Raw genomic sequence first — 13,730 nt, 5'->3', positions numbered from 1 at the left:
TCAGAGTCAGCACTAACATTCTGACACGTATTGTACGAACTATAAGAAGCAATGACTTGAAAATTGGCAGTTAAAACACAGAGCTCTCTTCTCTGCAGATATACTGCTGGGGCTAGCTGTTGATGCCACGCCAAGCAGTAGGATGGCACGTCATCACGTTATCACCACTCAGGGCAATACAGAAGGCAAATTGCTTTCCTGACAGTGCATACCATTTTCTTATTTATTTGTATTGTTAAAAGGAGCATTTCAGGATAAAGATCATATTTTCAAAATACCTTTCTGAGGATAGCAAATAGTTTCTGATGACTGAAACAAAGGCATTATAAGTTCTCAGTTGACATTCCACAATTCAAGATGGTTAGCTGGCTGTTCTCTCCACACAGGCCAGATTTTGAATGCTGCCAATATACTCTCTGGGCATGGTTTTCAAAGTCTAAAATTTTGAACCCACTTTCCTTGGCAATATGATTCATATTTTTCTATTCTTCATGGTTAATTTTAATACACACATTTAAAAATATCAATAGTACTGTACATGCTTCTATAGGCAAAAACATGCTATTTGAAAACAAGATTTATTTTATGATACTGTTTTCCAAATACATTGGAGCCTTTATGATTATTAACACCTATAAATATGAAGAGTATTATATTTTTCTTTGTAGATATTAATTATACATGCATAGCACCTAGAAGCTAAGGAAGATATATTGGCATGCTTTCAATGATATGTTTAAATGAAATTTAAAAGTTTTATTATTACAGTAATAACACATGTTCACTATAGGCAAGGCACAGTTATAGACAGAAAATTAGAATTATCTGCAGTGTTACCATCCAGAGATAATCACTGCTAATATTTTGGTGGATATCCTTTAACTATTTTCATACATAGGTATTTGTGACTCATTTTTTCAGAGATCAGATCACAGAGTGCACATCATTTTCATAGCCTGTTATTTCTACTTGACAGAGTATCAAGGGCATCTTCAATGTGAATGAGCATTATTGCAGAATGCCACTTTTAGTGGCAGGTGGTGGTCTGCAGTATGGCTAGAGTCTGTACAACACTACCTCTTCTGTTATTGAACATTTGGGACTTTCCGGTTTTTATCTGTTATATGTCACCTGTGTTGGACTCACTAAACCTAAGTCTTCCATCATTTTCCTGGTAACTTAGTCATAATAAATTCCTATAGGTGCAATTTTGGATTAAAGGGCATCTACCCTTTTATGGTCTTTGATCTAAGTTGACAGATTAGCACTGTGCTACTCACAAGATAGAACAATTTATAATATCACTGGGGGTGTATGAATAATTTTGTTTTTCGGTACTATCGAATAAAATGCAGGTCCACAATTCTTCATCCAAAACTTTTATGGACAGTTAGGTTTTAGAATTAAGAAGTTTTCTGATTTTCAGAAGTTAACATGATGCAAATGTCTTCTGTCCCATAATACTCCAAGCAGAGTCTGGGGAAGCAGTTTTTAATCAAATACATGAGCATTTATGCAGCCAAAATTATGTGATCTGTACCAAGAGGCACACATAAGGACTACTTCATATCAGTGAGCACTGTTTTGTTTCCAGAGTGTCTAGGTCAGGTCACATTTTGCTGCCAAATGAGTTACAAAAGACAGTTTTAAGAGCTTTTGAATTTTTGAATATTCAGATAAAGTATTGTGTATCATTATTTTAAAAACCAACCACACTGATTTTAAAATGGCAACTTGTGGTTGGTTTAAGTTACCTTCCTTGGGTTGCTAGCTAGTTAGAACAGTTTTTGTAGGTTTATCCTCAGGCAATTGTGTTTTCTTTTGTACATTTCTCATTTTTAAAAGTCAATCCCTAAGAGTTCTTTATGTATTAAGGATATTAATCCTTTGTCACATGTTGCATATGTGTTTTTGAGTTTGTTTAGATTTAATTTTGAACATTTTCTTTTACACATAGATGTTTTAAATTTTATTCGGTAAATTTCTCAGCGTTTTCACTTAGGTTTTGTCATTGGAGCCTACTTAAATACTGAAGATATTTTTCTAGTGTTTCTTTATCTTGTTTTAACATAAAGTCTAAGCTATGCTTTATTTATATCTCTTAGATTAGTCATATCTGAATGAATATATAACACTAAATTGTGGAGTACCTTAAGAAATTTTTTTTTCAAAATGATCATGATAGCACTACTGAATATTCACTACGATCAAGGTACTGATGGACTTACCATGTGTTAACTCATTTATCCTAAAGAACTCAGAATTGAAAATCCTTGTATTCTGCTTCCAGTGATCTTAACCAATTTAGATATCAATTTAGACACTCTGTTTAGCACAGCATAAACACACTTAATTTAGATTAAGGACAATAACAGTCCAGATGGTTTTCACCAAATCCCCCTAGCTATTGGAGAATTTGCCTATTAAAAAGAAGAATCTGTTTGACAGATATCTACTGGGTGCCCTTGACAAGCAGCAAAAGTAAAAGAATATACAGAGGATAGCAACTGATATTATGACAATTTATTAATATGGCTGAATACATGGACTCATATTTATAATAGGTTTATCATCTCATGAATACAATAATATGTAAAGTAATCACATTCAATAATATATAAAGTAAACAGCTAACATGCTTAATTTTATGGATACTAGTCTTGTGTCTTAATGGTATTGTTATATGGAAACATACGATGGTCGAATTTTTAAAATTATATTTTATAATGTAAACTGTTTCTTCACTTATTCCTTATCTTTGACTCATTCTTTGAGTAAGTTACTAATTCTAAGCAATGCATCCCCAAAGTACAGAGTTAATTGATTCCTTATCTTTGTAGATTTGCAATGCAAAAGGTTCTGGAAACTATTTATTTAGTATCCTGCGTCACTTGCCATCATGAAGTATTCATCAGAATTTACGGGGAATATGATTTGCTTTGCCTAACATATCAATGTATTTTGTTTGTTTGCTTGATTGTTCTACATTTCCAAAATAAATTATTAATTCGTTCAAAAACAAAATTATATATTACAAATATTTATACTCTAAAAATTGAAGTATTTTCATTATTAGTGATTCTTGACTCACAATTTTTTTGGGGGGAGGAAGTAATTTTTATTAAACACTTTATTTCAGATAAATGAATTATAATCTTATTTTTTTTAAATATATTTTTTACCACATTTGACCCAAGGTGAGAAGAGATAGAAAAACATAATGAGAGCTAAATGCTATGTGCTAGGCATTGTTTATGTACGTTATAAAAAACAAATAACTTAATCCTCAAAATTAACTTGTAAGGTACATTATTATCACACTCAATTACAAGATGAGGAAATGAAGATACCAAAAGATTCTGACAGTTAATTGTTCAAGTTTTAAACTCCTATGTCCCACTCCAGAGCCTGCATTTTAATTAATTTATTAATTTTTCATTTACTTATTTTGAGACAAGATGATACACTAACCCTCTGTTATAAAAGCTATTATTCGTTTTATTTTAAATATCTACAAGGGGTTCAGTAATAGATACATTCATCAGTTCCTATATAAATGTGGCACAATGGGTATAAAAATCTACAACCAATGTTTAAATGCTCTGTATGTGTGTATATGAGTGTGTGTGTGTGCATGTGTGTGTGCGCACATGTATGTATGTGTACATTCCCCTTAATGACATTTGCTTGAGTAGTAAAGAAAGGTCTAGGCTAGAATGTCAATGAAAAAACACAAGTTTTTCTTCACTCATAAAAAGACAACTCATAAAATAAACTTCTTAGGATTATAAGCTGAACAGTATATATCTAGATGATGAAAAGTTAAAGTTAAGAATCATCTTTCACTGTGAAAAGGAGCTATTTGGACTTGTGAATTAGTTTTTAAAAATGAATTGCTTCTCTTTAAAATTATGCTAATGATTGAGAAAAAGAATTTCCAATTTTGTACTGTTTGCCCAATTAGGCAAGCATGTAGCTTGGAGCTCTTGGGTCTTGGGTTATTTAGAGTACTGTATTCAACAATACCCGACACATTTGAGAATGATTAAGGTCACACTAATGAAAGAATAACATATACGATGAAACAAGGGAAAATAAACACTTGAGATCAACAAGGTTAATGATGCATTAAAAACTGTTTTAATTGAGATTTTCCTCAGGCCATGGAACCATGGAGCAAATTCAGTGACTAGATATTCGTATCATGATCCACTCTGCAAAAGTCTGTGTTAAGGTCTACATTAACGTAGTAAGTCTAGCCTGTAAGAAGATCAAAAGATGAAAGGGGCATCCAGTTATGCCTGGATTCTGCCATAGCCACCAGGATATATTTTTTTGCTTATTTGTTTTACTCCAATTTATTTATTTGTTTATATTTATTTGTTATGTCTATTTTCATTGCCAAAAAACCAAGCCTCCTTTATGCTAGCACACAAGAAGCAGTTTTCAGACTGCAACTGGGAAACTTGTAGAATCCAAGGACAGTATATCTTTTGGAAATGGGACTCAAATACTGGACAGATGTAAAAAATCTAGCTAGAATATAAAACCTTAGGGTATCTCAGAAAGGCCCTGTTTGTCTCACTTACTTTGTCTTTTAAACTGTGCCTCTTTTCTCTATGTCTCTCTTTCTTTCTTTCAGTTCCAATTCCACTGTGTACATCTCCTTCTTTCTTTTCTACCGTCTACTTCTCTGGTTCATCTTGCATATGTCCTGGAAAGGTCACCCCATACTTGACTCTATGTTATTTTTTAATCTCAAGCACTGCTATCACTACTTGATCTCTGAGTTTTTCAATTCTGTGACCTATCTCCCAAAGGATTCATGAATCCTGCTCATTTTCTTCAAAATAGATTCAAGTGACTTGACTTGGAAGATCAATGTAATGGTTGCCCTCAGGTGAAGAATCCACTCACAAAATAATAGGGTATGGCTGTGGCCTGTGCCCTTTTGGTAGATACAAAGCCACATCTGGCAAAATCAAATAGAGAGACACCCTATAAAATAACCAGTCAATACTCTTCAAATGTGTCAAGGTCATGAAACAGAGAAATAGATTGAGGTTCTGTCACAGTGTGAAGGAAACTATTGAGACAAGGAAACTAAATGGATTGTAGGATTGGGTCCCAGACCAGAAAAAGGACATTAGTGGGATGACTGGTAAAATTCAAGTAAGACTTATAGATTAGTTGATAGTCTACATTAATGTTAATTTCCTGGCTTCAGTAATTATACTCCTGAAAGATGTTAACATTAGGGGAAAGCTAGGTGAGAGATACATGGAAACATTATAGTATTTTTGGCAAATTTTGGAAATCTAAAATACCTTCTCGATAAAAACACCAAAAAAAGCTATTTTACAACTCTCACTATCAGAGGACCTCTACCCACACTTCATTAATGTTCAATCTGATAATGATGTTAATTTTTTATACAAAATAAGAATGTAGGATTTTGTATTTATATTCTTTTATAATATGTTGAGTTCTTTCAATAGACAATTCAAAGCGACTTTCAATTTTGTTATTTTACCTTTTTTTTCTGTTGCCTATCTTTCTGCTCATTGGAGAAACAAGGTAAATGCATTTATGTTGAAGTGTTACTGCATCTTGAATCTTAGAACATACAGATTGAATAATATGAGTTTAAAATCTGGAGTCAGGCTTTGTTCCTTTTCTGGGGTCACTGTCCTGCATGAGCCACAACATGGTTATGTTAATTCATACAAGGTTGTATGGAGGCCCATCCTTCTGGGTAGCTTAAAATTCTCTCCAAAGCCAGAAAGGCAGACAAATTTAGAAAGTAATAAAATACTGGCAACAAGGAAAAGGACCAGAATGGGAAACTATTTCCATTAACCCTATATTACATTTTCGGACTAACTTTTTTTTTAATTTAGGCTCTTGCTGTTGTGTTTTAGAGGTAATAACATTACAACAGAACATAAGAAACATACAAAGTTTCCTTAGTTCAAATAATACAGTGCGTAGCAAACAATGTGGTAATAGCTAATACTAATGTTAAAATATTTTCCTCCAGTCTTTTTTTTTTAAAAATTTACTTATTTATTTTTAGAGAGAGAGAGAATGAGCAGGGCAGGGGCAGAGAGAGAGAGAGGAAGAGAGAGAATCCCAAGCAGGTTCCATACTGTCAGCACAGAGACCAATGCAGGGCTTGATCCCATGAAGTATGAAATCATGACTTGAACTGAAATCAAGAGTCAGATGCTTAACCGACTAAGCCCCTTCCTCCAATCTTTATTACATTTTTTCTGTATACATAGTATACAAATTAGGAATGATATTAAATTTTTTCTGGAAAAGTGATATAACTTGCTTCCAAGTAGTTCTTAGGGGTTTTAGTAGTTATTAGGAGTGTAAGTGAGTTTAAACAAGAGTCCTCAGCATGAGTTTTTATAAGAAATACATTTTTAGAATTAAAGAGAAAAAAAAAGGAAGAGAAGGATACTATGCCAGAATAAAATATACAAAAGATGAATTTTTCTTATTAATAAACTTTATTATATTTTTGTCTCTTCCTGTATTCAAAAATGCATTTGTAATTATAAAAGTAAATTCTGAATACATTCTGGTTTTTAAAAAAGTTCATTTAATATTGATGTATGAAGAAATGTGCACTCAATAAAATTTTGATCATTCAGGGGCCATTTTCTGCCTGGAAAAAAGTTAGCAAATACAGATGTGAACTTTTGCAATGCTAACTTAAAGATGGCAGAGTACTGTAATCTATTTGAGATAGTGATAAGGAGTGGAGGCTCAAAGGCATGGCACAAAAAAAAGGATATTGTCTGGTAAAGACTCAGAAATAGTCATACTTGGTTTAAGTTTGCAAAATTCATTTGAAGTTCATAACGTGATGAACCTACTGTTTTTCTCTATATTCCTAGAGCTTTGGAGAAGGTCTGGCTATAAAGTAAGATTCAGGAAGCAAATATATGCTGAAGATTTGAAATATACATCTCCAGTTTCCTCTTAACCTCTGTAAGTCTATGTTAATCCATTCATCGATCTATCTATTTATCATCATCATCCACTTAAAATTATTTATGGAAGGATACTGGGCTTCTATAGTGTAAAGGCTGACATGTAAATTTTAACCTCTCTGCTTACCCTGAAAAGCCATAAATATCCACTAAGAGAGCAATAAAACCACCCATAATGCATATCTACAACATAATTAGAAGAAAGAAAACACTGTAAACTCAAAAGTTATATGTAAGTAGAGATATAAATGCCTCAAACCAGCAGAGTCAGCTCAGAAGCCCATTCCAGATCAGAAAGGTGGATAGTGTGCAGTAAAAAGGAGAGCACTCCAGGAGCCATGAGTGAAAACAAAAAGGCAAAATCACCCTCAGAAAGATAAATTCCCATCTGGAATGGTGAAATGCTGATAGCAGACCTGTTGATCAGAACATAGCTTCTGGGGAATTAAGTGCAGGGAGTTTCGAAGTGAGAAGAATGAGAAATGGAGTCTTAGGAAGGCACTGCTTAAGTAGAAGAGGGAGCTGGGTGCCTGGGTGGCTCAGTGGTTTAATTGTCAGACTTCTGCTTAGGTCATGATCTCCTGGTTTGTGAGTTCAAGGCCAGAGTCGAGCTCTGGGCTGACAGCTCACAGCCTGGATCCCACTTCAGATTCTGTGTCTCCCTCTTTCTCTGCCCTTCTAGTTGTGATCTGTCTCTGTCTGTCTGTCTGTCTGTCTCTCTCCCTCTCTGTCTCAAAAATAAATAAACATTAAAAAATTACAAAAAACAACAAAAGAAGAGGAGAGAGTTAATATCAATAGAGGAAATGACCCTTAGAAATTTGGTTTTGATAGAAAAAGCATGAAGTAGAAATTATGCATCACAGAAACAAAACAGAATTATAGGATCATAAGACATACCAACTACTCCCTCTGCAAAAAGTCTTTCACTAAAGAATCAGTACTTCACAAAAGAAACAGAAGAGGGTGCTCCTGAACTAAGAATGTAGTATGCTTATATAAAACTTAATGCTTATATAAAACTGTTACTGCTGGTCTATGAAAAAAAAAGTTCAAAATCAATAGAAAATAGCAGATAGCATTCATACATTACAAAATAAGAAAGAAGAGTTAAAATGATGCAGCTAATGATAGTTTGCTATCCTCCCTCAGAAGAAAATTAAAACAAAAACCCAAATGAGAGAAGTGTATTGAAATCTCAAGATATTTTGAAACAAGTATCTATATATATAGAACAACTTTCTGAATAAAAATTTTAAAAGCTCTGAGTAGATAAAAATCAGAAAGATAGTAGAGTTGACCAAAATGAGAAAATACATTAAAAAAATTCTTTAAATTGAAACTAAATTATGAGCTGTCCAAGAGGAAATAGATTCAATTGAAAATATAATAGGCATCATTAAGAAAAAAACATGACAATACTCAAGAGAACAAAATGAAACAAACAAAACGTGAAAAGAATCAAAAAATAGTCATTAATATAAAAGATAAAGATGATCCAGTACATGTATAAGTGGAATGAATGAAGAAAACAATAGAACTAATACTTGAAACTATAATCCAAAATAAAATAACTATGTATGCTGAAATGTCTCCCCATGTATTTGGAACATTGTCCCAGAACAGTCAATTTCAAGATACATACCAGTTAGCCATTAGACTTAAAAAAAGTCAAGGAAAAACTGGGTAAAATATAAGTTCCTTACAATGGGAAAAAAATATCAAGTTGATATCACATTTCAGGAACAACATGAATAGACAACAGTGAATTAGCATTGTAAAGAATCTCAAAGAAACGGTGAGCCAATTTTATATCCAGCCAACTTATCTTTCAAATACACACACACACACACACACACACACACACACACACATGAGTTTAAAATATGCAAGAACTTGGGGAATACTGTATCCAAGAAACCTTCCTGAAGTACTACTTAATTAAACCAACCTTAATTCAACCAAGAAATGACTGGAGAAAAAGAATGATAGTAATCATTATACAGTTAATTGTAGATATAAGTGTAGGACAAAGAGTGGGAACAAGGATTAATTGTTGCTTTGTTACAAGGTGAGAGCCAGAGTATCACTTAAAGCTAGCAAGTGAACAGGGCCTTATAAAAAGGTATCAGAATAAAGGTAAATATTACAACACAAATACAGACTATTCTAACTACCAAAACAAACAAAACCCCAAAGAAAACAGACCACACAGAGAAAGGGCCACAATCAATAGAACATGATATGGTCAATAAATATAACATAAAATAATATGACCATTAAAACATAGAAATGAATGCAGTTTATTTTTCTCAAGATTTTCTGATTAGCTCATAAAGAAAAAAACCCACTCTATGCTGTAAAGAATAGGCACATTTAAATAAAGTAACTCAAAAAAGCTAAACATAAAGACTTGGGCAAAGATATACCAGACAGATAGAAAAAAAGAAAACAGCAGGATTATAGTCTTGCTATCAGATTTAGAGTTCAAGTCAAGAGCATTAACCAGAATAAGGAACATTATTTTATAACAATAAAGGTCGCAATTTATAATGAAGATATAATAGTAAATATCTGTGTGATAAATAATACAAACTACTTTTATAGAACAGTAACTACAGGAGCTGCAAGAAGGAATAGAAATACATTAATGACAAATATTTAAGACAGCTCTCAGTCTAAGATAGATCAAGTTGACAAAATGACAGATATAGAGCAATTAAATAGAGTATAATTAATTAGACAAATCTTATAGTTCTCCCTTCCTATTTCTTTTTCTAGTTTTATACCTCAGTAATAGAGAATATATATTCTTCTCAAGTACTCACTGAACATTCTTCAAAATTGTTTATATATTACAAAAGTTTTAATAAATTCTACAAAGCAGAAATAACACAAACAGGAATCTCTGACCATAAGGTAATAAAATATAGACATTAATAATAAAATCATAATCAAAAGAATTCTTGTCTAGATATTAAAAACTCTAAATAAACAACTTTTGTGTCAAAAAGAAAATGTAAACTGAAATTGCAGAATTTCTAGAAGCAACGAGAAAACACTAAGTAGCAAAATCTGTTGGGTATAATTAAAATTGATCAGAGAAAACTTTATGTCATATATATATATTATGCCATATATATATGTATATATATATATATATATATATGTACACACACACATATATATATATATACATATATATATATATATATATATATATAAAAGAAATAACAAAGGGATTCCTCCCCAAAAAAATCCCAAAAACAAAAAAGGAATACAAATGATAAAAGAAAAAAGTCATATGGTAGATAACTGAAAAATAGTAACACTAATCAAAATGTTGTTTCATTTTATTTAAAATAAAATTTTCTTTTAATGGTTATTTATTTTTGAGAAAGAGAGAGAGAGAGACAGAGTGTGAGCGGGGTAGGGGCAGAGAGAGAGGGAGATACAGAATCTGAAGCAGGCTCCAGGCTCTGAGCTGTCAGTACAGAGCCTGACGTGGGGCTCAAACTCATGGCCTGTGATATCATGACCTGAGCCAAAGTCGAATGCTTAACCAACTGAGCCACCCAGGTGCCCCTATTTTTTTTATAAAAAAAATTTTTTTTAACATTTATTTATTTTTTGAGAGACAGAGAGAGACAGAGCAAGAGCAGGGGAGGGGCAGAGAGAGAGGAAGTCACAGATTCCAAAGCAGACTCCAGGCTCTGAGCTGTCAGCATAGAGCCCCACAGGGGGCTCAAACTCATGAACTACGAGATCATGACTTGAGGTGAAGTCAGATGCTTAACCAACTGAGCCACCCAGGCGCCCCTATTTCATTTTAAAAATTAGCAAAATAAATACTAATTTAAGATTAAAAAATGATGTCACATATAACAACGTAAGAAAGAAAAAAAGGGAAGCAATCATAAAAATTGTAGAATATGTTGCACAAACATATGCTAACAAAATCAAAAATCTAAATGAAATGGATAATTTCTTAGGAAAATATAATTTATCATGATTGGCCCCGATAAAGATAGAGAAGCTTAAATAGACAGGTTTTAGTCAATGTACAATACTAAACTCTAAATGGAGAAGAAACAAATGAAACAATATGAATATTAGAGATAAATTCCTTTATAAACTGGGTGTGAGGAAAGGCTTTCTTATGACTCAAACTTGACAAATTTGACTACATAGAAATTAACAAGAATCTTTGTACACTCCAAAACACCAAAGTCAACATTAAAAGATACACGACAAACTGAGACAAAAAGATGTGTAACATCTATCAATGATAAAAGGCTGCTCTCCTTCACACAAAAACTCTTAAAAAGTGAAGGGAAAAAAAGAAAAAAGAGACTAAAAACTTGATACAAAAATGTACAAGAGGTAGGAATAGACAGTTTACGAAAAGTATTCACACATCGTCACATGTGAAAAGATGCCCAATTCCTTCATCACAAGAGAACTGCAAATTAACACTATATTGAGATACCACTGCTTACCTATCAGATTGGCAAAAATTCAAAAGCTTGAGGTCAGGGGTATCTGGGTAGCTCAGTCGGTTAAGCTCCTACTCTGGATTTTGGCTCAGGTCATGATCTCACAGTTGGTGAGATTGAGCCCCTTGTGGGATTTTCTCTCTCTCCCTCTCTTCTGCCCCTCCCCCTGGTCACACTCTCTCTCACAAAATAAATAAATAAACATTAAAAAAAAAAAAAACTCGAGGACACACCCTTTTGGCAGGGTTGTGGAAGAACTGGTCTCCCTCATATCTTGCTGATAGCTGGTCAATATGAACACAACCTCTCTTGAGGGGAATTTGGCATAAAATGGACACATTTTACCTTTCGATCCAACAACAGTCATTCCTCTAAGAAATATCTCTAAAGTTTCATCTTTAACAATATGAAAAACCTCAGAAACATACAAGGTTATTCACTGCAGTACTGTTTTACTAGCAAACCATGGAAACAACCTCAATATCCAATCAGTGATAACAGTTTAAATAAACACGGCATATGCACACGGAGCTGCAAAACCTATGGGAAAAATCTCTATGATCTGATATAGTGATTTGTGGGAGAGATTGCTAAACGAAAACCTTCCTATGCTCATTCTTGGAAAAAAAAAAAAGGTATACAAAAAAGAGCCGGAAACTAAAGAAACTGCTTAAAGGAGGTGGGCCTGAACAATAAAGTCAAAGGGATAGGAAAGGAGGCTTCTTTGTACTTCTTTACAAACCTCATCAATGTGCTTCTATTCGAAAAAACAAAACTGAATAAAATAAGATGGAAAAAAAATACCCTAAAATTGAATATAAACAAAAGAAAATGAACCTAACTGTATATGAAATTGTTAACCACTCAGGATAAGAAAAAGGCAAGTATTAGAGAAATTACAGATTTGGGGGTCAAGGTTTCATTATACAAAGACTCAGAAGATAAAAGCATTGAGGAAATATCACTGAGGTTGGAGAATAACTGTATTTATAATGCTGCACAATTTTGGTAGGCTTTCCTGACAGTGCAGTTCAGGATACTGGTTTCTGAAGCTTGGGGTTAATTTACATTAGTTCTTATGCCTTTTACACTGGGAAGCCCTGTGGGTCTGGCATTTAGGATCCTCTTGAACAAAAAGTTGCAATAACAAAAGTTTCAAGGGTTTGGGGGTGGGGCAAACATTAATTTTAGTGATTTAGACCTAAGGCCAGACTAGAATTTAATAATTCAGAGAGGAGGCACAGGTCCCTAGAAAGGATAGGTTTGATGAAATTCTCTCTGACTGACACTTGTTCTTAAGCTGATAGTGACCTTAGAGAGCTGATAGGTTCTTTGGGCATTATGGAGGCTGCAGAGGTGGACTCCATTCATTATGAGAATCTGCCTTTCTAAGTAAACACAACAATCTCAGAACTATTGTAGATACTGGGCATTTGGCTTTCAATGGAATGTAAGGGATAAAGTTATTACAGCAGGAAACTTACAAAAGCCTGTAATTCAAAGCAGGTATCTCTTTAGGGAGGGTCTATCAGAGTTCTGCCACCTGTGTGGGACCAGGAATGGCATTTTGGCTTCAGGATGCAAGGTCTTATTTAGAGATGAAGTAATACATGAATCTTGGCCCGTAAAGCTTCTAAGAGGGAAAACTTAGGGAAGAGGTCGGGCCCAGAGCAGGAGACTGGAGACTGATGGCCTTCTTTGTCCTTAGTTGTCAAATTTTCCCCTACAGGGGGATCAGTCTATTCTACAGGCTGCTGAGTGGATTACACAGCTCCAACTGGGGAGTGCAGACAGGTGAGAGGTCTGGAGTTAACTAGCTCCTAGCATGCTCTCCCATGCTAGAACAGTCTATATTTTAATTTTGACTCAGACTGAACATTGACAGATAATGAGGGCTTTAGGAATTGTTTAGCCACCATCTTCCAGGGAGCCAAGATAAAGACCGGGATAGGTTATGAGAAAGAAAAAATAAATAAAAAATTTTGCTTTAATTCTTCACTTTACCTTATCAGTGAAGATTTTAAAGATGTAGGAAAAAAAATAGCTCAGAGAAATGGCCACATTTTACCATGGTTTTGGTGATGGTTATGATTGCTGTTTTCTTTTTATGTCCCTGAAATAACACTTTCAATGGAATGTTCAATGGTTTTGTGGTTCAAAGTGTTCTTGATAAGATCTGGATGTGTTAGTCCAAGTGAAATTTGCAATTAACTGTTGATGACATTACTTA

General features: G+C 33.6%; 1 protein-coding gene across 3 annotated transcripts in view; it reads right to left on the bottom strand.

Annotated features, from left to right (window-relative positions):
• Positions 1-13,730, bottom strand: part of MAGI2 (membrane associated guanylate kinase, WW and PDZ domain containing 2) — a 1,342,154-nt gene that overhangs the window by 340,349 nt on the left and 988,075 nt on the right. The window lies entirely within an intron of this gene.

Source organism: Herpailurus yagouaroundi, unplaced genomic scaffold (genome assembly GCF_014898765.1).
Source record: "Herpailurus yagouaroundi ecotype Mexico unplaced genomic scaffold, PumYag 100, whole genome shotgun sequence".
Classification (NCBI taxonomy): domain Eukaryota; kingdom Metazoa; phylum Chordata; class Mammalia; order Carnivora; family Felidae; genus Herpailurus; species Herpailurus yagouaroundi.
Note: the sequence above shows the minus strand (reverse complement) of the source record. Positions and strands in the feature narration are given on the sequence as shown.